The sequence below is a fragment of the Salvelinus alpinus genome, chromosome 3 (genome assembly GCF_045679555.1).
Source record: "Salvelinus alpinus chromosome 3, SLU_Salpinus.1, whole genome shotgun sequence".
Classification (NCBI taxonomy): Eukaryota; Metazoa; Chordata; class Actinopteri; order Salmoniformes; family Salmonidae; genus Salvelinus; species Salvelinus alpinus.
Genome location: NC_092088.1, coordinates 95,848,840 through 95,859,344, shown reverse-complemented (window position 1 = coordinate 95,859,344; position 10,505 = coordinate 95,848,840). Strand labels below are relative to the sequence as shown.

At 40.1% G+C, this 10,505-nt stretch overlaps 1 long non-coding RNA gene across 1 annotated transcript; it reads left to right on the top strand.

The window, feature by feature from the left end:
• Positions 1-4,974: 4,974 nt before the first annotated feature.
• Positions 4,975-9,872, top strand: LOC139571571 (uncharacterized). Its single transcript, XR_011674321.1, has 3 exons — positions 4,975-5,283; positions 7,448-7,532; positions 8,871-9,872. It is a non-coding gene; the product is annotated as an uncharacterized lncRNA (long non-coding RNA).
• The last annotated feature ends 633 nt before the right edge of the window (positions 9,873-10,505 follow it).

Genomic DNA, 10,505 nt, shown 5'->3' with positions numbered 1-10,505 from the left:
AAAATAAATAAGCATAAATATGGGTTGTATTTACAATGGTGTTTGTTCTTCACTGGTTGCCCTTTTCTTGTGGCAACAGGTCACAAATCTTGCTGCTGTGATGGCACACTGTGGAATTTCACCCAGTAGATATGGGAGTTTATCAAATTTGGATTTGTTTTCGAATTCTTTGTGGATCTGTGTAATCTGAGGGAAATATGTCTCTCTAATATGTTCATACACTGGGCAGAAGGTTAGGAAGTGCAGCTCAGTTTCCACCTCCACCTTCCACCTTTGTGGGCACTGAGCACATAGCCTGTCTTCTCTTGAGAGCCATGTATGCCTACGGCGGCCTTTCTCAATAGCAAGGCTATGCTCACTGAGTCTGTATCTAACTATCTATCTATCTATCTATCTATCTATCTATCTATCTATCTATCTATCTATCTATCTATCTATCTATCTATCTATCTATCTATCTATCTACAAATAATAATGAAAGTAGACACTTGTGTTTCATTTTTAATAACTTTTGTTTAATCTTTCTCTGAAAAGACTCTTTGCCTCAAGAAGAACTAGAGGCTCAAAATGACGGTAAGTTAATCTCTCTACAACATAGTACATTGATACTAACTTTACTACTACCAGTAATGATAATAATGTAGCTTGCTGAGCAGTCAATACCTAGCTGGAACTAGTGTGTACATGTCCTGACACACTCCCAGATAATGATGTCTCTTATACTATGTACAGTATGACAGCTGATATTGAAAGTAGACACTTGTGTTTCATTTTTAATAACTTTTGTTTAATCTTTCTCTGAAAAGACTCTTTGCCTCAAGAAGAACCAGAGGCTCAAAATGACGGTAAGTTAATCTCTCTACAACATAGTACATTGATACAGTGTTGTAACAATGTACAAATGGTTAAAGTACACAATGGAAAATAAATAAGCATAAATATGGGTTGTATTTACAATGGTGTTTGTTCTTCACTGGTTGCCCTTTTCTTGTGGCAACAGGTCACAAATCTTGCTGCTGTGATGGCACACTGTGGAATTTCACCCAGTAGATATGGGAGTTTATCAAATTTGGATTTGTTTTCGAATTCTTTGTGGATCTGTGTAATCTGAGGGAAATATGTCTCTCTAATATGGTCATACATTGGGCAGAAGGTTAGGAAGTGCAGCTCAGTTTCCACCTCATTTTGTGGGCAGTGAGCACAGCCTGTCTTCTCTTGAGAGCCATGTCTGCCTACGGCGGCCTATCTATCTATCTATCTATCTATCTATCTATCTATCTATCTATCTATCTATCTATCTATCTATCTATCTATCTATCTATCTATCTATCTATCTATCTATCTATCTATCTATCTATCTATCTATCTATCTATCTATCTATCTATCTATCTATCTATCTACAAATAATAATGAAAGTAGACACTTGTGTTTCATTTTTAATAACTTTTGTTTAATCTTTCTCTGAAAAGACTCTTTGCCTCAAGAAGAACTAGAGGCTCAAAATGACGGCAAGTTAATCTCTCTACAACATAGTACATTGATACTAACTTTACTACTACCAGTAATGATAATAATGTAGCTTGCTGAGCAGTCAATACCTAGCTGGAACTAGTGTGTACATGTCCTGACACACTCCCAGATAATGATGGCTCTTATACTATGTACAGTATGACAGCTGATATTGATATGAATATTTCATATATACAGAGGCAGCTGCAGTAGGATTACTGCAGGAGATGCAGGGGACACCCAAATCAGAGAAGTTGCAAAATCTGTTTTGGGGATGGCGTCACAGATTTCGCAGGATTTACTGGAATCTCAGACGTTTCAACCAGCGGCTGATCAGGCGTCTCCGACGTCTCAGACGTATCATGGGTCGTAGATGGAGGCTCTATCCGCATTGTGGATAAGCACCTGTAAGTCCTACTCTTTCTTTGAGAGGTGAGATGTCTGTGTGACCTGGATATCTGAAAGTAAAGTCATGTCATAAAGTCAGGAGGGTAAATACATCACATCCTGGACATCTGAAAGTAAAGTCATGTATTTACCTTCCCTCCTGACTTTATGACATCACATCCTGGACATCTGAAAGTAAAGTCATCTATTTACCTTCCCTCCTGACTTTATGACATCACATCCTGGACATCTGAACTGCATCCACCACCTGGGTTCTTTAATCCTGCCTCCACTGATACAACAACCAATTAGAAACAAGTGTTTGTACAAATTAGTATTATAGCATTATCAAAAGTTACAGTAATATATATATGTGTGTGTGTGTTGCCATAAGGTATTGAGGATCCTCTCCTGTCTCCATATTGAATGGACCACTATGGAACTCACACGTCACCTGACATCACCTGCCATTATTACCAACGGACGCAGATCTGCACATCACAATATATCCATCCATTGTACCGTCCATATCTTCTGAATGTACCGTCCATATCTTCTGAATGTACCATCCATATCTTCTGAATGTACCATCCATATCTTCTGAATGTACCGTCTATATCTTCTGAATGTACCGTCCATATCTTCTGAATGTACATCAGTATTGATGATGTGCTTGATAAACGATGACGATGTGAATTCATGGTGGAAACGTTGTATGGCTCACCAGTTTAACTGTAATCCTTCAATAAACCTATATTAAGCATCATACATTTGTTAGCTGTGATTTTAAAATCTGCCAAATATGTTAAAACCTCCCTCTCTTTCCTTGTCTGATTGGCTGTTCAGGGGTTGTAGAAGCCTCCCTCTCTTTGCTCATCTGATTGGCTGTTCAGGGGTTGTAGAAGCCTCCCTCTCTTTGCTCATCTGATTGGCTGTTCAGGGGTTGTAGAAGCCTCCCTCTCTTTGCTCATCTGATTGACAGATCAGTAGTTGTCATCATGTTGCTAGGTAGAGTAGGGTGATATGCTAGTTTACACACTCTGTATGTGTCCTAAATGGCACTCTATTCTGTCCAGAACCCCGTGGTCTCTGGTCTAAAGTAGTGCACTGCATAGAGAATGTGGTACCATTTGGAATGCAGTCTATCATGTACTTCCTGCTGACTTTATAGATCAAAGGTCACATTGGGGGATCTAGACACTGAGCAACAGGAAGATTAAAGGTCACATTAGGGGAACTAGACACTGGCCAACAGAAAACATTTCACTATCTCTGCTACCTTGTGGACATGAATTGTAGTTACATCTTTGGTTTCATCCGATGACTTAATTAATACACTTTCACTTTCAAGTTAAAATCCTTAGTTTCTACATACAGTTTTGGACTTATAAATGAATGTTATATCCATTGATTCTCCAATAAAATAACTTACAAATGCATCATGAGCAGTCTGAGAACCTGAGCACTCTGGAACAGGTTTTCATCAAGGATCTCTCTGTACTTTGCTCTGTTCACCTTTCCCTCGATCCTGACTAGTCTCTCAGTCCCTGCCACTGAAAAACATCCCCACAGCATGATGCTGCCACCACCATGCTTCATCATAGGGATGGTGCATGTTTCCTCCAGAGCGCTCAGGACCTCAGACTGGTGTGAAGGTTCACCTTTCAACAGGACAACAACCCTAAACACTCAGGCAAGACAACGCAGGTGTGGCTTCGGGACAAATCTCTGAATGTCCTTGAGTGGCCCAGCCAGAGACCAGACTTTAACCTGATTGAGCATCTCTGGAGAGACCGGAAATAGCTGTGCCACAACGCTCCCCATCCAACCTGACAGAGCTTGAGAGAATCTGCAGAGAAGATTGGGACAAACTCCCCAAATACAGGTGTGCCAAGCTTGTAGCGTCATGCCCAAGAAGACTCACGGCTGTAATCACTGCCAAAGGTGCTTCAACAAAGTACTGAGTAAAGGATCTGAATACTTATGTAAATGTGATATTTGAGTTTTTGTATATTTTTCAACAATTTCCTGTTTTTGCTTTGTCATTATGGGGTATTGTGATGTCATTATGGGGTATTGTGATGTCATTATGGGGTATTGTGAAAAGGAAAATTCAAGATATATATTTCCACTGAGCTGCGCTTCGATAGATGGGTCGAAGATGGAAGCCTGGTTTGCCCAGCAGAGATCGCCATTGACCTTTGAAGAATCTATCTGGTTGTAATGTTGTCGAGCGGATACGTTATAGCCTGTCGTTGTTATTAGGAGATTGTCTGTCCTACGCCACGTACGTTTACAGCTGCAGCTGATACATCCTAGAAGTCGAGTTATCACTTCTTCTTTAGTCAATAAGAGTTCAAAGTTCATACCATTTTGCCATAATTAGCTCGTGCTGAATTCTGGCTAGTCTAGTAGAAATTCATCCTTCCAGCCTAGTGATCGTCACCTCCACGTGATCTGGTCTCATGTACATTTCGTTATGTAGAGTGGATATTCAATCATTCGCAACCACAGCTCACTCTGGGGTTTGCTTAGTCTGATGTGAATTGGGTCACGGGGGCTTTATACTGGGGAAGAGAAGGGCATGTTTCATCCCTCTCCAACCAATGTCTGTTCAGTTGGGCGTGGCCACCGAGTAAACATAAAATGACTTATGAAAACAATTCTCTCATTTAGAAAGATAAAATTACATTTAATATTTTCACAAATAGTTTCATATTTAAACATTTAAATTGCATAACAATTCCATGTGAATCTGATGACTAGAATGTGTAGACTTTCCAAGATATAATTTATGCCGTCCTATCATCAGTAATAATGTCTCAGAAGACAACTGATCTGACATCATATTCTTTAAGTAACAACGGACACTTTCAACTGGTTGGATTACAGAAATATTGTTCCATTCCCCAACCTTTTGATGTTACCATGTTACAGAAAGGCTTTCCAAGAGTCCATTCTGTAGAGTAGAGAGAGAAAAGGGGAAAAGGTATTTATGGTGGGGGGGGGGGGGGTCATAAACCTCACCCAACAGGGTAACGTCATGACACATGTTTTAGATCTGCAATGGCACACCTGTAAGAACCCTCTTCGTGCTGTGTCCAGGACGGTTGCAGAGTATGTCCTGCTCCAGCTTGCTTTGGATGAAGGGGAGACTGGCACTCCTACTTTGATATTCACTGGTTAACCTGTCCTTACACCTTTTGGTCCTGCTGTGTGTGTATGTGCGTGCGTGCAGGACTGTTGCAGAGTACTGCCCCAAGCTGCAGTCCCTGAAGGTGAACCACTGTCACAACGTGACTGAGTCCAGTCTGGACCCCCTGCGGAAGAGGAACGTTGAGATTGACGTGGAGCCACCACTACAGAGGGCCCTTGTGCTGCTGCAGGTATGAGGGCGAAGGACACACTCATGTACAATTATTACTGATATTTATAACACAACAACTAGTGTATTTGAATAATCACATATCACCCCCCAGTTTTAACACTTAACCTTTCACGAGCCTCTACCCCGGGTCCGGGATCACCCCCCACCCCCCCCCCCACACTGATTAGCATAGCTAGCATAGCTTCACAAGTAAATAGTAGCATCTAAATATCATTAAATCACAAGTCCAAGACACCAGATGAAAGATACAGATCTTGTGAATAAACCCATCATTTCTGTTTTTTAAAATGTTTTACAGGGAAGACACAATATGTAAATCTATTAGCTAACCACGTTAGCAAAATACACCATTTTTCTTTGTCCACCATTTTTTCTCTCCACCACTAGCTATCACCAATTCGGTCAAATAAAGATATTGATAGCCACTAACCAAGAAAAAACCTCATCAGATGACAGTCTGATAACATATTTATGGTATAGGATAGGTTTTGTTAGAAAAATGTGCATATTTCAGGTAGAAATCACAGTTTACAATTGCACCGACCATCACACCTCGACTAGAATTACTACAGAGAGCAACGTGTATGACCAATTTACTCATCATAAAACAGTTCATAAAAATAGACAAAGCATAGCAATGGAAAGACACAGATCTTGTGATTTCAGACAATATTTCAGATTTTCTAAGCGTTTTACAGCGAAAACACAATAAATCGATAAGTTAGCATACCACATGTGCAAACGTTACCAGAGCATCGATTCAAGCCAAAGAGAGCGATAACGTAATCATCGCCAAAATATATTAATTTTTTCACTAACCTTCTCAGAATTCTTCCGATGACACTCCTGTAACATCATATTACAACATACATATATTGTTTGTTCGAAAATGTGCATATTTAGCCATAAAAAAACGTGGTTATACAATGAAAATAGTAGCAAATCAAGCCTCAAAATGTCGGACGTCATCTTTCAGAGTGATCTAGTTTAATCGAAAGCTAATCATATACTTGACTAAAAAATACAGGGTTGACAGGAATCGAAAGACAAATTAGTTCTTAATGCAATCGCTGATTTACATTTCTAAAATTATCCTTACTGTGCAATACAGGGTTCGCCAAGCGAAGCTATACCAAACAAAATGGCGGAATATGCGTTTAAAATATTTCGACAGAACAACGATTTATCATATTAAATATTTCTTACTATGAGGTGATTTTCCATCAGATTCTTGGGCAATGTATCCTTTCTTGGGTCTAATCTTCTTTTGGTCGAAAGATGTCCTCTGTCCGTCGAAATGCCCACTAACGTTCGACCGGGACCCCGAAACGTGCCCAAAGCTTCAAAGTGCACCACAAAGAAATTCCTCAAAATCGCACTAAACGGATATAAATTGCTATAAAACGGTTCAAATGAACTACCTTATGATGTTTTTAACAACTATAACGAGTAAAAACATGACCGGAGAAATATTACTGGCTAAACAACCATTTGGAAGGAGGCAAGTCCGATGTCCATCTTGCGTCAGGCGCAGCCAGGGAGAGAATGCTACTTCCACGTTTTGGTGTTTTATAGTGGCTCTGATTGCGCAATCGACTCCATTCAAAGCGTCATCACGTACTGACATCCAGAGGAAGACGTAGGCAGTGTCTGTTTCTCCATAGCATTTACAGGCACCTTAAAACCGACCCCAGATCAGCGGCCAAGATTTCTGAAATCTGACTCCCTGTCAGGAAAAGTGCTGTAGAAGGAGTTCTGTACCACTCAGAGACAAAATTCCAACGGCTATAGAAACTAGAGAGTGTTTTCTATCCAATAATAACAATAATATGCATATTGTACGAGCAAGAATTGAGTGCTAGGCAGTTTAATTTGGAGACCAAAAAATGCTAATGCGAAACAGCACCCCCTATAGTTGCAACAATTAGTGTATTTGAATAATCACATATCACCCCCCAGTTTTAACACTTAAGAACATCCGGGACCCTATACATTTAATGCGAAGAGCTGAACACACAGCGTCTTGTATTGTTTCACTGAGGCATTGATGAAAGCAATTGTACTGTAAGGACCATACAAAACAAAATGTCCATCTGAAAGGATATGAAGTATCATCTATAATGTATTGTTGTTCTCTGTCTATTTCCCTGGTGATACTGCAGGATGTGGTGGGGTTCGCTCCCTTCATCAACCTCCAGATCTAGGCTAAAGTACATCTGTATTACTCATCCAACCAACTGGAAACAGGTAGGCTAGCTAGGCTAAAGTACATCTGTATTACTCATCCAACCAACTGGAAACAGGAAGGCTAGCTAGGCTAAAGTAAATCTGTATTACTCATCCAACCAACTGGAAACAGGTAGGCTAGCTAGGCTAAATGACATCTGTATTACTCATCCAACCAACTGGAAACAGGTAGGCTAACTAGGCTAAAATAGATCTGTATTACTCCCCCTTCCAACCAACTGGAAACAGGTAGGCTAGCTAGGCTAAATGACATCTGTATTACTCCTCCAACCAACTGAAAACAGGTAGGCTAGCTAGGCTAAAATACATCTGTATTACTCCTCCTTCCAACTGGAAACAGGTAGGCTAGCTAGGCTAAATGACTTCTGTATTACTCCTCCTTCCAACTGGAAACAGGTAGGCTAGCTAGGCTAAAATACATCTGTATTACTCCTCCTTCCAACTGGAAACAGGTAGGCTAGCTAGGCTAAATGACATCTGTATTACTTCTCCTTCCAACTGGAAACAGGTAGGCTAGCTAGGCTAAAGTACATCTGTATTACTCATCCAACCAACTGGAAACAGGTAGGCTAGCTAGGCTAAATGACATCTGTATTACTCCTCCTTCCAACTGGAAACAGGTAGGCTAGCTAGGCTAAATGACATCTGTATTACTCATCCAACCAACTGGAAACAGGTAGGCTAGCTAGGCTAAATTACATCTGTATTACTCATCCAACTAACTGGAAACAGGTAGGCTAGCTAGGCTAAATGACATCTGTATTACTCCTCCTTCCAACTAGAAACAGGTAGGCTAGCTAGGCTAAAATACATCTGTATTACTCCTCCTTCCAACTGGAAACAGGTAGGCTAGCTAGGCTAAATGACATCTGTATTACTCATCCAACTAACTGGAAACAGGTAGGCTAGCTAGGCTAAATGACATCTGTATTACTCCTCCTTCCAACTAGAAACAGGTAGGCTAGCTAGGCTAAAATACATCTGTATTACTCCTCCTTCCAACTGGAAACAGGTAGGCTAGCCCGCTAGCTGACGCTTCTCAGAATCAGCAAAATATTTGAATCTTTTTGCTCTAAATAGCTGGTTAGGTGTGTTCCTATGTATTCATGCAGTATGAATGTTATGTAACTACAAATCTCCTGAAGTGTGCACTTGTTCACCACTCCCCATATATAAAGTATTGGATAGGTGTAGGAACGGGCTAGACAGTTTCCACAATGTTTATTATACCAGTAATTACCAGTAAATGCAGTGCATACTTAGGGACAAAGGACAGAATATTGGACTCTACTTTAATGTTCTGCAGTCTATGTAACCAGCGGTATTGTTTTTTTGCAGGTTTTCCTCCACTAGGAGAATGACCTGTTTCAATTGAAACACACCCTGTGTGCTGGGACGTCAATTAAGCAATTCAAGGACAAACAAAAACGGATGTATATGGGAAATATATTGTAGAACTTGTCTCTTATTTATAACAGTGATGTTGCAGATTATAATTATGCACTTAGGAAAAGACTGAAGAAAGCCATGCACTTTTCAGTAACGCTGTCATGAGTCCAAAAGATTCCTGCAGTATCTATTTGTATTTCATCACACCCTAACAACACTTTACATGTTGTTGTGATCTATAGCTTTAGAAAAGGACCATTCCAACCAAAGGAGAAGATGTAACTATAAGAGCATATTGTTGAGTTTTTGTGTGTTTATTGACATGTTACTCTGCTAAATGAATGATACATACACCTCTAAATGTTCCATTCAGATTAGCTAGGTGAACTTTTTATATTAGGTAGGTGAACTTTTTATATTAGGTAAATAAACGTTTTATATTGTGTGTTTGCATTGACCTTACATTGACTGAAACTATGCTCTTACAATATCCTTTTTAATGGTAGTTGAGCTGATCAGTTCAGGCCTGGCCCACCATTTTGTTAAAATGTCATTTTAAAATGTTGTAAGAATCTGGATACCATGATCTTGAAATCCTCCTTTTGCCTGTTTACTTCAGGAAATCTGGTTTTCCATTTGAACGTCTGAAAACATGTAGGACTAGTTGTAAAACGACATTAGTTCAATAAGCTTTCTCATATGGTAGGCTATGAAGAAGGACACATTTCTGTTTGTTTTTCAATAGTCACATATTACAATCCCAGTTTTACATCTTGGAAGAAACATGAGAAGAACTTGCAGTGTAAAGTACATTTGAATGTGATTGGCTGATCACCCCACATTGTATTGTTTCACTGAGGAGTTGCAGTATTGAAACCAGTTGTATTCTATGTGTAATGAGGACCATCCAATCATGTCTATCTGAGAATATAAAGTACTATCTATAACCTATGAGCTTTATCTTTGTCTTGCTAGTTATCGTACTACATTATCTCTGGGTGGCAGTTGGAAGGAACAGGACTTCTCTTTATGTAGATATAACATTACAACCAGAAGGAATGTTCTCTTCCTGTAACAAGCGACTTACATATGCCTGTACACGTGAACTTCAAGTGAAATGGTTTGAAAACGTACTTAAATTCAGGCATGGAAGGTGCCACTGTACTACTAATTATCCCACAATGCTTCACTGCGAGTTGAGAAGTGGGTATTTTTACTGTCACAGTACTCAATCTCCTGACTGTTAATGCACCAGGCTGGGAGCAACACAGGGTCAGTATTACAGCCTTACCCTTGTAACAGTTTAGGGGTTAAATGCCTTGCTCATGGTCACAATGGCAGTAGGGGATGGCACCAGCCCTGTGCCTGTTGTCTTTTAAATGCTGTGCTTGATTTAGCTTGCCTGGTGCAATGGAATAGTCCCAAAAGTGCAAACCCCACTCACCCATCTGGCACTCCAGACAGGCTCAAGCAAACGCTCAAGCAACAGGCTGAATGAAATCAACTTGAACTTTAATACTGTTGGTCCTACTTCAGGAACCCTCACATGCTGACAGCTCTCTCACTAGCTGGAGGATCCAGTGT